The sequence below is a fragment of the Aethalodelphis obliquidens genome, unplaced genomic scaffold, assembly GCF_003676395.1.
Source record: "Aethalodelphis obliquidens isolate GAN/ISIS:26980383/991018 unplaced genomic scaffold, ASM367639v1 scaffold31, whole genome shotgun sequence".
NCBI lineage: Eukaryota > Metazoa > Chordata > Mammalia > Artiodactyla > Delphinidae > Aethalodelphis > Aethalodelphis obliquidens.
Window position 1 is genome coordinate 7037128 of NW_020837975.1, and position 17885 is coordinate 7055012.

The 17885-nt window shown below is 39.6% G+C and overlaps 1 protein-coding gene and 1 pseudogene across 5 annotated transcripts in view; one reads left to right on the forward strand and one right to left on the reverse strand.

The window, feature by feature from the left end:
- ILRUN (inflammation and lipid regulator with UBA-like and NBR1-like domains) overlaps nt 1–17885 on the reverse strand; it is a 122176-nt gene that overhangs the window by 29785 nt on the left and 74506 nt on the right. The window lies entirely within an intron of this gene.
- Nucleotides 7360–7905, forward strand: LOC113631014 (40S ribosomal protein S29 pseudogene; annotated as a pseudogene).

The window sequence follows — 17885 nt, forward strand, 5'->3', positions numbered from 1 at the left end:
TACTATCTAGCCCTATCTGCTAAGATGGCCTAGAAGTAATGATACCCCGCTAGCAATGAACATACCTAGTGCTCAGAAGTTTCTAAATACTACTCTCCAATAAAAAGAACAAGGGCTTCTTGGAGAAATGGCTGATTCTAGGGCTGGGGCATGGAAAATATAAGAAAAGCCTGGAACATCTTGTTGTACCAGAAAGTAAGGAAGTGGTCAAAACACAAAAGGATAGGGGCAGGTTAAAGGGATACAGGAGCCACCTGAAAGAGCTCCCTCTGGAGCTGGAACAATCTGGGCAACAAAATAAATAATGTAGCACTGGACTGTAACTCCAACTATAAAATAAATATACATGAGTATATTTATTAACTATGAGTCCATAGTTATATAAATAAATGAAGGAGAAGTGACAAACTTCCTTACAAAGAATTCCAAATAATATATAAAGATACTCTCCCTTCCAAGAGGTGGAGCTTAATTCTATACACCCCCCAGGGACTTCTCTGGTGGTTCAGTGGGTAACACTCTGTGCTCCCAATGCAGGGGGCCCGGGTTCAATCCCTGGTCGGGCAACTAGATCCCACATGCATGCTGAGACTAAGAGTTTGCATGCTGCAACTAAAAAGAGCTCGCATGTTGCAAGACCCGGCAGGGCATAAATATTTTAAAAAATAACAAAATTCAAAAACAAAAAAAACAAAATTCTACACACTCTCCCACCCACTCTATCTTAGTGATAGAGTAGGGAAAGAGAAAAGGTGTAACTTTACAGTGCAGAAACTGGCAAACAAACTACTCAACCTAGTGACCAAGGTTAATATCAACAGTGATGTTATGCAAATATCAAGTACCCTCCACCCCCACAGGCCACTTCACCTTCACAGTATTCTTCCCCAAACCCATAACATCAGTCTAACCATGTGGAAAACATCAGATAAGCTCAGACTGGGGGACATTATAAAGCAGGGGTCCCCAACCCCCAGGCCACAGACTGGTACTTGTCCATGGCCTATTAGGAACTGGGCTGCACAGCAGGAGGTGAATGGCAGGTGAGCAAGCAAAGCTTCATCTGTGTTTACAGCCGCTCCCCATCGCTCGCATTACCGCCTGAGCTCCGCCTCCTGTCAGGTCAGCGGCGGCATTAGATTCTCAGAGGGGCGCGAACCCTACTGTGAACTGCGCATGCGAGGGATCGAGGTTGAGTGCTCCTTATGAGAATCTAATGCCTGATGATCTGAGGTGGAGTTGAGGCGGTGATGCTAGTGCTGGGGAGTGGCTGCAAATACAGACTATCATTAGCAGAGAGGTTTGACTGCACAGAGACCATAATAAATCAACTGCTTGCAGACTCATCAAAACTCCATCAGTCAGTGGCAAGTGAAAACAAGCTCAGGGCTCCCACTGATTTTGCATTATGGTGAGTTGTATAATTATTTCATTACATATTACAATGTAATAATAACAGAAATAAAGTGCACAATAAATGTAATGTGCTTGAATCATCCCAAAACCACAGCCACCCCCATCCGTGGAAAAATTGTCTTCCACAAAACTGGTCTCTGGTGCCAAAAAGGTTGAGGTCCGCTGTTATAAAGGATACTTTATATAAAGGATACTTGCCAGTGTTCCTCAAAACTATCAGGGGTCGTGAAAAACACAGAAAAGACTGAGAAATTGTCACAGACCAGAGGAGACTGGGAGACATGACAACTAAGTGCAATATGGGACCCTAGACTGGTTTCTGGAACAGAAGATTCCTAAGTGGAAAAACTGATGAAATCTAAACAAAGTTTGCAGTTGAGCTCATAGTAATGTACAAATGTTGATGTCTTCATTCTAGCAAGTGTGCCATGATTATGTAAGATGCTAACAATGGGGGAAACTGGGTATATGGGAACTCTGTATCACCTCTGAAACTTTACTGTAAATCTAAAATTGTTCCAAAGTAAAGTTTACTAAAAGAAATTAGTATAGCATTTAAAAAGTGTACTTTCAAACACTAAGAGTTAAAGTTGTAACAGAGCCAACACAAACAATTCTCTCTGTAGTGAAGTGACTATAAAGGAGAGTGCTTTGATCTAGCAGGGGGTAGAACAAGGTTGTAGCAGGGCAGGCAGGAGGGGCTGTCACGCACTCAATTCTTCAGAGGTCTCAAAAAGACCACATCATCAACTGGACACACAAGTCATTCCCATCTGCAGGGAGATCTTGCCCTTCCAGTGCAACCACTTCTCAGCAGTGCCATAAAGACATTAACAGTCTTCAAACAGGGGGAACAGCAATGACTGCACAAATGAACCATCTTGACGTGGATGTTCGGCTGAAGCTGCCTGACTAGTTCCAGAGCCTGCCTCTGGCGCACAGAAGATGCAAATGGAAGCCACAAAAAGCAAGCAATAAACTGCCACATTAATAGGTTCCACTTGGTCTGGGTTTCTGAAGGGGAAAGGTAGGGGACTCGGTAAAGCACCACCTTCAAAAATCCAGTTTACAAGGACACCTCAAAGTAATTCCAACTGTGGTTAGGACTGAAATCTTATAGGCTTCTGATCTCTAGAGCAACTACCTTGGGCTCGTCCCTAAGAGCTGTAAGAGCACCAGGAGACACAGGCTAGCTTTAGCCTGCATGTACCTACAAGATAACCAGGGAGGCCACTTCTAGATTTGGAGGTTGCAAATTCAAATCCTTCCTAAAGCTCAACTCATCTTCATAGCACAACAGGAACCCCACATTTCCCCTGAGAATTAAGAAACAACTTGGGTCTGTAGAGGTAAACAGGCTCTAGTCAGCTGCTGGGCTACAAGCTACGGGCTCACATTTCATTTCTAGAGTAGGAAGGCTGGATATGTGCTGCTTGGCGTCAGTGAGAGAGGCCTGAAAGGAGAGAGTCTGAGCACTGGTAAACTAGTGGCCTGAAACATGCCCTGACAGTAAGTAGTGCAAAGGTCAACATTATGAGTATCTTTTTTGTGTCTGCCTCTTTCCAGTCTCAACTTCCAGTCTGTTTTTCTACACTGTTTACTCAACACATGCCTGGCTCTCATGACACCTGCCCAGGCACTCAGATACTTTCACTCTCTATGAACACAACACCTACCTCAGCATCTACGGGGGAAGATGGGACAGCCAGACTCCAGTTCATTAGCTCCTCAGAGGACAACTCCTGTTTTCTGGGGCCCAGGCCCCATCTACAGCAGAGTGACTATTGAAGGGCTGCCTCTACTCAGCTCTGCTTCCCTACCCATTCTCACTCCTCACCCCATCTTGCCACAGTGTGCATTAAAGACTTATTCCTTAGTTTCATATTATTCTCAAGAATTTCATTTTAAAATGCAAATGCCCCCTAAAGGAACATATTAAGCTACATTAACGCCATTATCAGATCAACCAACGGGCACAAGTTCACAAAGGGGAGAAGATAAAGAGAAGCCCAGGAAAGAGCACTGGAAGCCTGGATAAGACAAGACAGTGAGGAGTCCCCAGTGCCCATAATAGGAAGAGGGGCTCAGAAAGAAAAGCAGAAATGGCAACAAAAAAGAGACTACTCCTCTTCACAATTTTTTCAAATCATGCCCTATTTAATAATCATGAGGGACTTCTCTGGTGGCACAGTGGTTAAGAATCTGCCTGCCAATGCAGAGGTCATGGGTTCAATCCCTGGTCCAGGAAAATCCCACATGCCGCGGAGCAACTAAACCCTTGCACCAAAACTACTGAGCCTGCGCTCTAGAGCCCGCGAGTCACAATTACTGAGCCCGCGCAGTGAGAGCCCGCGCTCCGCAACAAGAGAAGCACCCGCACCGCAATGAAGACCCAATGCAGACAAAAATAAAAATTACAAAAAATAAAAACACATGAGCTTTTGCCTTAACTTGTGTGTGTGGCGGGGGTGGGGGGGCAGGTAATCGCGATCATTGAATCACTTAGTTATTTACTTCAGGTCTGAGGAAATAAGGATCCCTACTTCCCAAACCCAGTAAAATCAGTGCCATGAAACAAAGAGTGAAAACATGTCTGAGACAAAAGATGAAATCAGCTCAGAATGGGGAAAAAAACCCAAATTGCCATTAATCGGGCTGGGAGGACAGACACAGATAAAGGCAGGTACAAAGGAAACAGGAAACACTATTTCTCCCAAGGTCATACAGCAGCTGTAAAATGCTATAATGACCCTCTCTGAGTGGCTACTGCTTTCTTACCAACGACGCTCCCAGACCAGCTTTGTTACAGCCATCTATTACTAAGGATACCCAACTGCCACCCACGATAGCACCCAAGCCCTAATTAATCCTCACTTCTAGTCCTGCCTCAGAAACAGCAGCCAATCCAAAATTGATCCCACTTCCCTAGAGCCTCCTCAGAATCCTTCAGCAGGAACCCAACCTTACAGAAGCTGCTTCCCTCCTCCCTCTTACCGCACGGCATCCCACAGGTCACCTGGAGTGTCTTCCCTCACCACGTATGTCTATCTGGTTTTGTCAGACTACAGGCTTGTTTCAGGTGATCTCTGAACCCAGACGCCTTCCTCTCTTCCCCCTCCCAGCCTCAACTCCTAGAAGCAGAGACTCCACCCCTTCCTACCAGTCTTCCCTTCCTGTACAACTGCCCTCCCCACCAGCTGATAATATAAGGAAAGAGGAGTGAATTCAATGATAAGGAGGTCAAAAAAAGAAAGAGAAGGAGCAGCCCCAAGAATAAAGAAAAACCAGGAGAATATAGTATTCTAGAAGCCTAATGACAAAAGTGTTTCAAGGAAAACAGAGTTATTAAGTGGGTCCAATCCAGCTAATAAATCAAGTAAGTTGAAAACTGGGAACAAAGCACTGGATGTAGTATCATGCAGGTCACTGGTGATTTTGAAAAGAGCAGCAGTTTTAGTGGAATGGTAGGGACAGAAGCCTGAATGGAAAAAATTCGTGAGACTAGGAAACAGGAGGTGGAGATAGCCATTACTGATACTAAATGTTTGAAGGACTTCTGCTATGAAAGAGAGCAGAGAAATGGGGAAGAAGCTGGAGGAGGAAAATTAATAATATTACATTATATGTAAAAGCAAGAAAATTTTTTTAATCAATCCAATCTATAGTTATTGTTTCAAGGCATGTAAAACAATAATGTGTGCCAATATTACATCTCCAAAGGAATTTTTTTTTTTTTTTTTTGGCGGTACGCGGGCCTCTCACTGTTGTGGCCTCTCCCGTTGCAGAGCACAGGCTCCGGGCGCGCAGGCTCAGCGGCCATGGCTCACGGGCCCAGCCACTCCGCGGCATGTGGGATCTTCCTGGACCAGGGCACGAACTTCTGTCCCCTGCAACGGCAGGCGGACTCTCAACCACTGCGCCACCAGGGAAGCCCCTCTCCAAAGGATTTTTTAATTTTATATTGGAAGAAGTTTAAAATAACTCAAATGTCCGTCAGTGGGGACTAAGCTAGAAAAATGAAGACATATCTACCTGAGGGGATACGCCACAGCCATAAAAATGAATGAATATTTCTACAGTGATCTCTAGAATATAATTATGAAGTGAAAAAAAGTAAGATGCAGATCAATATCTATAGTCATGACACTTCTTTGTAAGAAAAAGGACACATTTATATACATTTGCTGGTGTCTGCAAAACAAAACAAAATGCAACACTGAAAGGATAATCTATAAATGAATAAATAAAAATGAGCACTTACAGGAAGAGGAAGGCACTATCTGAAGGGGACAGAACAGGAGGGAGACCTTTCTAAATACACCATTCCTAAATTGAGACTTAGGATCACAGAAATGTTCTACATACTCAAGAAAAAAAAAAAAAAAAAAAACCAACACGCTAGGTCAAAGGGGGACAAGAGTAAGAATTGGAGATTAAAAATAAATTTCCGGGCTTCCCTGTTGGCGCAGTGGTTGAGAGTCCGCCTGCCAATGCAGGGGACAGGAGTTCGTGCCCCGGTCCGGGAGGATCCCACATGCCGCAGAGCGGCTGGGCCCATGAGCCATGGCCGCTGAGCCTGCGCGTCCGGAGCCTGTGCTCCGCAACGGGAGAGGCCACATCAGTGAGAGGCCCGCGTACTGCAAAATAATAATAATAATAATTTTCCTAGGATGGTGACTGACACAGAATAGGTGTTCAATAGAAAATTATTTTTAAAAAAAGAAAGAAAATTATTTATGCAGAAATACTTAGCAGTGTGACATTAAAAAAATATTTACTGTGTTGCACTGTTGGAAGTTAGATTCAATGCTAAGAGTAATGTCTGATGATTGCCTATGTCTAACTGTCCCTGGAGGACTCTACCAATGACAGCAAAACAGGTTTCCTATATAAAATCTAAGAGTTTATGATACCTATAAAAAGGGAATATAATATTTGATCCTCCTCTTCATTCACTAGTTTCACTGAAAGTAAATAAAGCATCAAACCCTTACTCTAAAGAACTGGCAATTAAAGGTAAAGAACTAAGCATTTAATCTAGCCTAATTTGTAAAACTGAATTTCAGGAAAATAAGTCATTGTTGATAAAAAAATGTTTCCTCCGCCCAAAACTACTCTAGCTAATATATGTGGGAAAAAATTGCCACTTTGTAATCTCTAATTGAAATGATTCAGGCAATAATCAATGAACAAAACCATTAGACAAAAGGTTGGTTGATGGGGAGGAACTTTGGAGGGATCAGGCTGTCACCACTTGAACACTTTGATTAATCTCAGCATCACTAAGAGCCGAATAATTTTGAAAAAGAAGTACAAAGTTAGAGGTCTCACACTTCTTGATTTCAAAACTTACTACAAAACTACAGTAATCAAAATAGTGTGGTATTGGCAGAAAGACATATAGACCACGGAATAGAATGGAGAGCTCAAAAATAAACCCTCACATTTATGGTCAAATGATTTTTGACAAGAATACTAAGAGCATTCAATGGGGAAGGGAAGTCTTTTCAACAAAGGGTGTTGAGAAAACTGGATATCTACATGCAAAAGAATGAATTTGGATCCTTACCTTACACCATATACAAAAATTAACTCAAAATGGATCAAAGATCTAAACGTACGAACTAAACCTCTGAGAAGAAAACAGAAGGAAAGCTTCATGACACTGGATTTGGAAGTGATTTCTTGGATTTGACTCCAAAAGCACAGGCAACCAAAGAAAAAAGATAAACTGGACTACATCAAAATTAAAACTTTTGTGCATCAAAGGACACAATCAACAGAGTGCAAAGGCAAACACCGAATGGAGAAAATATTTACAAATCAATATCTGATAATGGGCAAATATCCAAAATATATAAAGAACTCCTACAAAATAAAACTAATAACCTGATTTGAAAATGGGCAAAGGGCCTTTTGCCTCGCTGCATATGAGAAAGCAAGATGGGTCACCAGCAGCTCTAATGGAACCATCCAAGAAAATCAGGCCAAGGTTCTTGCTCTTGCTGTATCTGCTCAAACCTGCACAGTACGATCCAGAAGTACAGCCTCAATATGTACCACCAGTGTTTCCCAACAGTACACGAAGGAGATGGGCTTCATTAAGTTGGACTAAGCTAACTTCTTGAATGGGTCATCCAGGACATCTACCTTACCACAGAAACAATGCTAGCTCTTTGTACATTAAAACAAAAACAAAAACCCTTTTCAATTGAGAGTTTTAATGTGAATGGAATAGTCAACTGACTATAGAAATCTCCTTTTAAAAATTTACTATTATCTTCTCAACGGATTCATCTTCAAAATATGTAGCTTATTTTCCCTCAGTTATATAAAAGTATTCACACTGGAGGGAAAAATGGGCAAAGGACGTGAACAAACTGAAGGACCTAAAAGCACAGGTAAAGATGCTTGATATCATTCATCATTAGGGAACTACAAATCAAAACCATAATGAGATACTACCTCACACTCATTAGGATGGCTACTGTCAAAAAAACAGGAAATAACAAGTCTGTGCAAGATGTGGAGAAACTGGAACCCTTGCACACTGGTGGGAGGGTAAAATGGTACAGCCACTATGGAAACCAGTATGGCATTTCCTTAAAAAATTAAAAATAGAATTGCCATATGGTCCAGCAATCCCATTTCTAGGTATATACCCAAAAGAACTAAAAGCAGAGTTTCAAAGAGATATATGTATACCCGTTTTCATAACAGCATTATTCATAATACCAAAAGGTAGAAGCAATCGAAGTGTACATTGATAGATAAATGATTTTAAAACTGTGAGATATACATACAATGGATTATTCAGCCTTGTAAAGTTGGAAAATTCTCAGCCATGTTACAACTTGGATGAAACTTTAACATGAACTGATATAAAAGCCAGTCACAAAAGGACAAAAACTGTGTGATACCACTTATATGAGGTACCCAGATAGTCAAATTCAGAGACAGGAAGTAGAATGGTGGCTGTCAGGGGCTGGAGGGAGAGGGAGAAGAGGAGTTATTATTTAATAGGTACAGAGTTTCAGTTTTGCAAGAGTTCTGGAGATAGATGGTGATGATGGCTGTATAACAATGTGAACGAGCTTAATGCCACTGACCTGTATACTTAAAAATGGTTAAGATGGTAAATTGTTATGTGCATTTCACCACAATTCAAACAAACAAAACCCTGAGGCCCAGTAACTTTAAATTAGTTGCTCAAGGTCAATCACTATTATGTGGCAGAATCAAAACCAGAGGTCAGATCTATTAACTCCTGGACTAGTACTCATCTATAACATCAGGCAGCACTTTTTTTTCCCCCTGGTCAGTTTTGAATGTTCCACCAACCAGGAAAGAGAGAGTACTTATGGAGACAACTATTCCTGGCAGAAAAGATGGAAATACTAACATCTTAATAATTTGAAATTTTATAGCCTACTAATAAAGTATAACTGAGTGGATGATAGCACAATTGCAGAAAATATAGCATGAAAGTACATTTAAGCAACTTAAATTGCTAATTTAAATCTCAAAGTATAATTATGTTTTAAGGGTAACACAGGGAATCAAAACTATAGCACATTAAGAGCCAAACGTATGTAACTGGAAAAAAATATACAGATTAAAACTGGCATTTTAACAATCGTTTTGCATTAACTTTGAAAAGCACTTAAATGTAACGTTGGATAAAAGGGCTTAACATTTATTGCTCATTTTACATGCAAATAGGGAGAAAAATGGCTGGAATTCTCATTCCTTTACTACTTCTACTGCATTTCTCAACCAATCTGATTGCGACACACTTGGTGCTTCTTCATATCTGTAGTATTTTTACCAAAGGGTAATTTAAAATAGAATATTTGAACAGAAGAAGTACTTCCAAGTATTTAGTTCAAGAACCAGAAAGTCAAATTTTAGACTAGCAACTGATTTACTTAATTCAACCTTAAGTAGTTCCATTAAAAAAAGAGAGAAAGAGGTCTGTTCTTCTTGGTACATGTACTTTAAAGTAAGGTTTAACTTAGGACTGATATCTTTCTGCAGAGGTATATGTATGTTTTGAATACTAAAAAGCCTAATAACAAGACATAGCCCCATCTGTCAAACGCTATCTTTGACATAATCATGGACAAAAAGGGTAAAACAGCATTACTGATGGTAATTAGTTATCCTTGGTGAGATCTCTGATAATGTACTACATCAACTCTCCCTTCCCCCTCCTCCTAAAAGAGGATGGGCTTTGTTTCTGGGTTCAGGGAAACTGCTCCCAGTCAACGTCATCATCCTAGCTGGACCAATGTGAGAACTAGCGAAACAAAGAAAATAGATACCCCTTCCCCTCAACATTCTCTCCTAAGAAAACTACATTACAGACGTCACATTCACTGACAAGTCAGAGTCAGACAGAGACAAAGCAGAACTTGTTAAATGTTTCTACATTCTCCTTTCATTTTTCACTTTCTTCATCTCTTTGGTCCTACCCAATCTTCCTAAGTATCCCTTCCTCTTCATTTCCATTGCAGGCCCTTATTAACAGGCCCAAAATTTTCCTGGCTTGAATCTGGGCACAGAGCTTTGAGGGAACGAATGACTACTAATCCCTAGACTAAAGTAGCAGCATCCACACACAGGGGGTCTTGGGACTCACTCATAGCCATTGGGACTTCCCAGTCCTACAAAGGGAGCCACCCTCACCACCCTCTCACAGCAGAGGTACAATGCATTGGGCCTTTTAGTCTGGGCCATGACACTCAGCTACTCATCTCTCTTCCAGATGACCTGTGGGTGTAAATATGCTTCAGAGTACCATCACCTTCAATCTACCTCCCACTCTTTTGCACACAGAACCCTCAACTCATGCCAAACTGCATTAGTCATGCTCAACCAGAGTTTATGCTTATTTACTGCAATCTGGAAATGTGATACCCTGTCACCAATCTGAATCTTTTTAGTTAAAATACTGCATATCTGGGAAAGCCCCTTCAGACACCATTTGACCTAGAAAGTTATTATTTCCTAATGTTTACTATTTTTTATTATTGAAAATAAGTTTTCATAGACTTCATTATTTTTAAGACTTTATTTTTAGAAGAAGATGTAAGTTCACAGCAAAACTGAGAAGATAATATACTCTCTGCCTCCACATACATAAAATCTCCTTTACTATCAATATCCTACATAAAAGTGGTGTATTTGTTACAACTGATGAATCTACACAGACACATCATTATCACCCGAAGTCCATAGTTTATGTCAGAGTTCACTCTTATGTTGCACATTCTATGGGTTTTAATAAATGTATAATGACATGTTTCCACCACTATAGTATCACAGAATAGTTTCACTGCCCTAAAAATCCTCTGTGATCTGCCTATTCATCCCTCCCTCCCCTAGCCCCTGGCAACCACTATTTCCACAGTTTTGCCTTTTCTAAAATGTTATATAGTTGGCTACATACAGTATGTAGCCTTTTCAGATTGGTTTCTTTCACATAGAAATATGCACTTAAAGGTGTTCTGTATCTTTTCATGAAGTGAAAGCTCATTTCTTTTTCATGCTGGATAGTATTCCACTGTCTAGATGTACCAAAGTTTATTTACCCATTCATCTACTGAAGGATGTTTTTGATTGCTTCCAAGTTTTGGCAATTATGAATGTAACTGCTATAAATATGGTAAGAATATTTTAGTTTTGTAAGAAACTGCCAAACTGCCTAACGAAGTCACTGTACCACTTTGCATTCTCACCAGCAATAAATGAGTTTCCGTTGCTCCACATCCTTGCCAGCATTTGGCATTGACAGTGTTCCAGATTTTAGCCATTCTAACAGGTAGGTAGTGGTAACTTACTTTAATTTGCAACTCTCTAATGACAAAATGTTGAACATCTTTTTATATGCTTATTTGCACCTGTATATCTTCTTCGGTGAGATGTCAGTTCAACTCTTTTTTGCTTGTTTTTTGAGTTGTTTGTTTTCTTATTATTGAGTTTTAAGAGCTTTCTGTATATTTTGGATAATAGTCCTTTATCAGATGTGTCTTTTACAAATGATTTCTCCCAGTCTGTGGCCTGTCTTCTCATTCTCTTGACACTGTCTTTCACAGAGCACTTAAGTTTTTAATTTTAATGAACTCCAGCTTATCAATTCTTTCTTTAGATCATGCCCCTTTGGTGTTACATTTAAAAACTCATTGCCTATAATCAATTCACTCTGCTGCACACCTGAAACACAATATTGTAAATCAACTATACTTCAATTAAAAAAAAAAAAGTCATGGGAAATTCCCTGGCAGTCCGATGGTTAGGACTCCATGCTTCCACTGCTGAGGGCTCTGGTTTGATGAGCTGTGAGGCACAACCAATAAAAGTCATGGCCGTACCCAAGATCATCTAGGTTTCTGCCTATGTTATCTTCTAGGAGTTTTACAGTTTTGCATTTTATGTTTAGATTTATAGTCCATTTTGAGTTAATATTTGTGAACGATGTAAGACCTGTGTGTAGATTCATTTTTTTACATGTAGATGTCTACTTGATCCGGCACCGTTTGTTGAAAAGAATACCTTTTTTCCAGTGTACTGTCTTTGCTCCTCTGTCAAAGATCAGTTGACTATATTTGTATCAGTACATTTCTGGGCTCTCTCTTCTGTTCCAATTATCTATTTGTTTATTCTTTCACCATTACCACAATATCTTGGTTACTTTATAGGAAGTCTTGAAGTCAGAGTGTCCGTTCTCCAACTCTGTTCTTCTCCATTGCTGAATTGGCTACTCTGGGTCTTTTGCCTTTCTGTATATAATTTAGAATCAGTTTGTTGATTTCCACACAATAACTTGCTGGGATTTTGATTGGGACTGTGTTCAATCTGCACATCAAGCTGGGAAGAACTAATATCTTGAAAATACTGAGTCTTCCTATCCATGAACATGAAATATCTCTTCACTTACTTAGTTCTTCTCAGATTCTTTTCATCAGAATTTTGTTGTTTTCCTCGTATAGATCTTGTTCACACTTGGATAGCTTTACACTTAAGTACTTTATTTTGGGGGGATAAAAACATAAATGGTAATGTGTTTTTAATTTCAAATTGAACATGTTCATGCTGGTTTATAGGAAAGCATTTAATTTTTGTAAATCAATCTTGTATCCTGCAACCTTGTTATAGTTGCTTATTAGTTCCAGGATATTTTGTTGTTGATTCTTTCAAATTTTGCCATCTGCAAAAAAAAAAAGATGGTTTTATTTCCTCCTTCCCAATCTGAATATTTTTTATTTCGCTTTAATTGTCTTATTGCGCTAGCAAGGACTTCCAGTACGATGTTGAAAAGCAGTGGACTTTCCTCTGCCTCACTTCTGATCTGAGCAGAAAACTTCTAATTTCTCATCATTAAGTATGATATTAGCTAAAGATTTTTTGTAAATAATCTTTATCAAGTAGAGAGCGATTCCCTTTCTTCCTAGTTTCCTGAGAGTTTAATCACAAAAGGTGTTGGATTTTAACAAATGGTTTTTCTGTATCTATTGGTATGAACATGTGACTTTTCTTCTTAGCCTGTTGATGTAATGGGTTATATTAATTGATTTTTGAATGTTGAACCAGCCTTGCATGTCTGGGATAAATCTCATTTGGTCATAGCATATGTTATTCTTCTTACACATTGTTGGATTTGATTTGCTAATATTTTGTTGATGACTTTTGCATCTATGTTCATGAGAGATAATGGTCTATGATTTTCTTTCCTTGTACTGTCTGTCTGGTTTTGGCATTAGGGTAATGCTGGCCTCATAGAATAAGTCAGAAAGTATTCTTTCTGCTTCACTCTTCTGGAAGAGATTCCAGAGTAGTGGTAAAATTTCTTCCTTAAATGTCTGGTAGAATTCACCAGTGAACTCACCTGAGCCTAGCACTTTCTGTTTTGTAAGGTTATTAATTGTTGGTTTAATTTCTTTAATAGATATGGCCTATACAGATTATTTCTTCTTGGGTGAGCTCTGGCAGATTGCACCTTTGAAGAAATTGGTCCATTACACCTAAGTTATCAAATTTATGGGCATTACATCTGTTTGTTACCAACATGACTTGCTCATAATATTCCTTATTAACTGTTGAATGTGCATGGGATCTGTAGTGATGTTCTCTCTTTCATTTCTGATTTTAGTAATTTGTATCTTCTACCTTTTTTTCTTAGCCTGGCCAGAGGTTACTGACTTAAATCAATCTTTTCAAAACACCAGTTTTAGGTTTTATTGATTTTCTCTATTGATTTTCTATTTGCAATTTCACTGCCTTCTGCTCTACTCTATATTTTTCTTCTGATTTAATTTGCTCTTATTTTTCTAGTTTCCTAAAGTGGAAGCTTATATTATAGATTTTAGGTTTTTCTTTTTTTCTAACATATGTATTCAATGCTATAAATTCCCCTCTGAGAACTGCTTTAGCTGCATTTCACAATTTTGATAGGTGTTATTCTCATTTGCATTTAGTTCAAAGTATTTTTAGATTTCTCTTGAGATTTCTTCTTTGATCCATATGTTATTCAGAAGTGTGGGGATTTTTCCACTATCGTTCTGTTGTTGCCTTCTAGTTTAATTCCATTGTGGTGTAAGAGGATACGTTGTATAACTTCTATTCTTTTAAGTTTGTTAAGGTGTCTTACGGCCCAGAATCTGGTTTACCTTGGTGAAAAGTTTCATGTGAGCTTCAGAAGAATTTGCTGCTGTTGGATGAAGTAGTCTGCAGATGTCAATTATATCCAGCATAATGATGGTGTTGTTGAGCTCAACTATGTCCTTATGGTTTTCTGCCTGCTGGGTCTGTCCATTTCTGATAACGAAGTGTTGAAGTCTCCAACTAAAATAGTGGAGACTTCGTCTATTTCTCCTTTCAGTTCTATCAGTTTTGCCTCACAGAGTTTGATATCCTATTGTTAGGCACATATACATTAAGAATTCTTATGTCTTCCTGGAGTACTAACCCCTTTATCATTATATACTATCCCTCTTTATCCCTGATAATTTTCTTTGGTCTGAAGTCTGCTCTGACTGAATATAGCTACTTCTGCTTTCTTTGGATTAGTGTTAGCACAGTACATCTTTCTCCATCCCTTTATTCTTAATGTATATGTACATTTATATTAGAATTTTCTTGAAAACAATGTAGAGTTGGGTCTTGTTTTGTGATCCATTCTGACAATCTCTTTCATTTGTACATTTAGACTACTGAGGTTTAAAAGTGGTTATTGATATAGCGGGATTAATATCTACCATATTTGTTACTGTTTTCTATTTGTTGCTCTTGTTCTTTGTTCTGATTTTTCTCTTCTACTCTTTTTCTGCCTTTTAGGTTTTAATTGAGCATTTTACATGATTCCATTTTCTCTCCTTTCTTAGTATAACAATCAGTTTTTTTTCTTTTAATGAGGTTGTCAGTTTGCAATGTACATTTACAACTAATCCAAGTGAAATCATAAATGACACTACCCACTTCATGGATAGTGCAGGTATCATATAATAGCAAAATACTCCTAATCGCTCCCTCCTGTCCCTTGTATCACTGCTGTCATTCATTTCACTTATTCATACACACACACACACACACACACACACGTATATATATGTATGTAAACGGTTTATACACAGATACACACAAACACATATAATTGAACACAAGCATACACAATTGATTACACTGTTGCTGTTATTATTTTGAACAAATTGTTATATTAGATCAATTAAGATTAAGAAAAATAGGGACTTCCCTGGTGGTCCAGTGGTTAAGACTCCACACTCCCAGTGCAAGGGGCCCGGGTTCCATCCCTGGTCAGGGAACTAGATCCTGCATGACGCAACTAAAGATCCCACATGACGCAATGAAAATTTTGCATGCAGAAACGAAGATCCCATGTGCCGGAACTAAGACCCAGCGCAGCCATATTAAATAAACAAACAAACAAATAAAGGATTTTTGGGGGGGTTTTTTTTGCGGTATGCGGGCCTCTCACTGTTGTGCCTCTCGTGTTGCGGAGCACAGGCTCCAGACACGCAGGCTCAGCGGCCATGGCTCACGGGCCCAGCCGCTCCACGGCATGTGGGATCTTCCCGGACCGGGGCACGAACCTGTGTCCCCTGCATCGGCAGGCGGACTCTCAACCACTGTGCCACCAGGGAAGTCCCAAGTAAAGTTTTCTTTTTTTTTTTTCCTTTTAATTCCACCTTCCTCCCAATTCTCAATGATGGGGCTGTGAGGAACTACAGGCACTCTTCCCAATTCTCCCTCTTAATCAGCTTGGTAAAACTTTTCTCCGGATTAGAGATGAATCTCTTCCAGTTCTAGTTGACACTTGAGCCAAACTTCCAGTGCGCAACCTTACTACTATAAAACAGCCACTGCCTTTTAGTACTAAAACAGCTAGAATAGGGGGGGATCTCTAATGAACCGCAAGAGGTTCCTGTCTCTGAACCTACTCCCTTTTGTTTAGGCCCTTTGGGAGATACTTACTCTGTTCTCTTTAGTTCATCCACCCCTACCCATTTATTATGCTGAGACTTCTTAGACAAGTATGCTAGAATTTGGGAGAAATAATTCTAGAATTTGACAGTAGTCACCAAAGTAACACACTAGGTGAATTAAACGACCCTTTATTTGTTCGGTCTCTGATGGTACTAGAGCAGATTCTGGAAACACTGATCATTTGTTCCTATTGAATCAGCTACCATTTCCTTATGGGCAAAATCTCCAAATGATGTTAGCAAAATTCACAGCACACCTCCCATCAGCATTCAAATAGATCCCTCAAAACCTCCTCCCCCAATTAATCAATACTCTATAAGTAATGAAGTATTTCAAGGCATAAGGCCCATCATAGAAGATTACAAGGCTCAAGCTCTCATCATCCCTTGTACTACCCTCTGTAACAGTCCTATTTTATCAGCGATAAAACCCAAGGGCCAAGGACAGAGATTTGTGCAGGACCTCTGAGCAATAAACAACATTGTTATCCCTCAACACTGTGTTGTTCCTAACCCTCATACATTACTAACATCCACTCCCACAGATGCTGAAAGCTCAGCCTCTGTACACCAGTGCCGAATCGAATCTCGGAGACAGGGTTTTGGTTGAAGTAGAAAAGAATAGCTTCATTGCTTTGCCAGGCAAAGGGGGACACAGAGGAATCCTACCCTTGAAAACTATGTGTCCCCCAAAGTAAAGTATTTTTAAACAAGAATAAGAAACTTTTAAAAGAATAAGACTTTTAATCCTACTTTCACTTACTCATTCTCCAATGTGTTTTCTTTGTATTTTTAAAATCTGGTTAATATGCTAAAGATTTTAATGGAAAAAGCAGACAACATGCAAGAACAGATGGATAATGTAAGAGAAAGGTAGAAATTCTAAGAAAACAAAACAAAACAAAAAAGCCAGAGATCGAAACTGTAACAGAAATGAAGAATGCCTTTGATGGGCTCATTAGTAGACTGGACCCAGGTGAGAAAAGAATTTCTGAGCTTGAGGATACGTCAGTAGAAACTTTCAAAACTCAAAAGCAGGGCTTCCCTGGTGGTGCGGTGGTTGAGAGTCCGCCTGCCAATGCAGGGGACACGGGTTCGTGCCCCGGCCCAGGAGGATCCCACATGCCGCAGAGCGGCTGGTCCTGTGAGCCATGGCCACTGAGCCTGTGCGTCCAGAGCCTGTGCTCCGCAACGGGAGAGGCCACAACAGTGAGAGGCCCGTGTACTGCAAAAACAAACAAACAAAACTAAAAAGCAAAGGGAAAAAAGACTGGGAAAAGAAATGGAAAAGACTACCCAAGAACTGTGGGACAACTACAAAAGATGTAACATATGCATAACTGGAATACTAGAAGGAGAAGAAAAATAGGAACAGAAGAAATATTTAAAGTAATAATGACTGAAAGTTTTCCTAAATTAACATCAGACACCAAGCCACAGATCTAAGAAGCTAAGAGAACACCAAGGAAAATAAATGCTCAAAAAACTACACATAGGTAAATCATATTCGTAATGCAGAAAATTGACAATAAAGAAAAAATCTTGAAAGAAGCCAGAGGAGAAAAACCGTTTACTGATAGAGAAACAAAAATCAAAGTTATATATGACTTCTCAGAAATCATGTAAGGAAGCAGAGAGTGAAGTGAGATATTTAAAATACTGAGGGGAAAAAAAAACCTCCCAGCCTAGGATTTGGTACTTTGCAAAGTTATCCTTCAAAAGTTGAAGAGAATGATAATTCTAACACTCCTGTCATGTCTGATTCTGGTTCTGATGCTTGTTCAGTCTCTTCAAACTGTGCTTTTTGTCTTTTCCTTTTCTGTTGAAAGGTGTACGTGAATATACTGTGTAAAAGGAACTGCAGAAAAGAGTCTTTTAGGTGTAGGGGGAGGGGAAGCATTCTGCAGTCCTATGATTAGGCCTCAGTCTTTTGGTGAGCCTGTGCCCCTGGACTATGAACTTCATCAG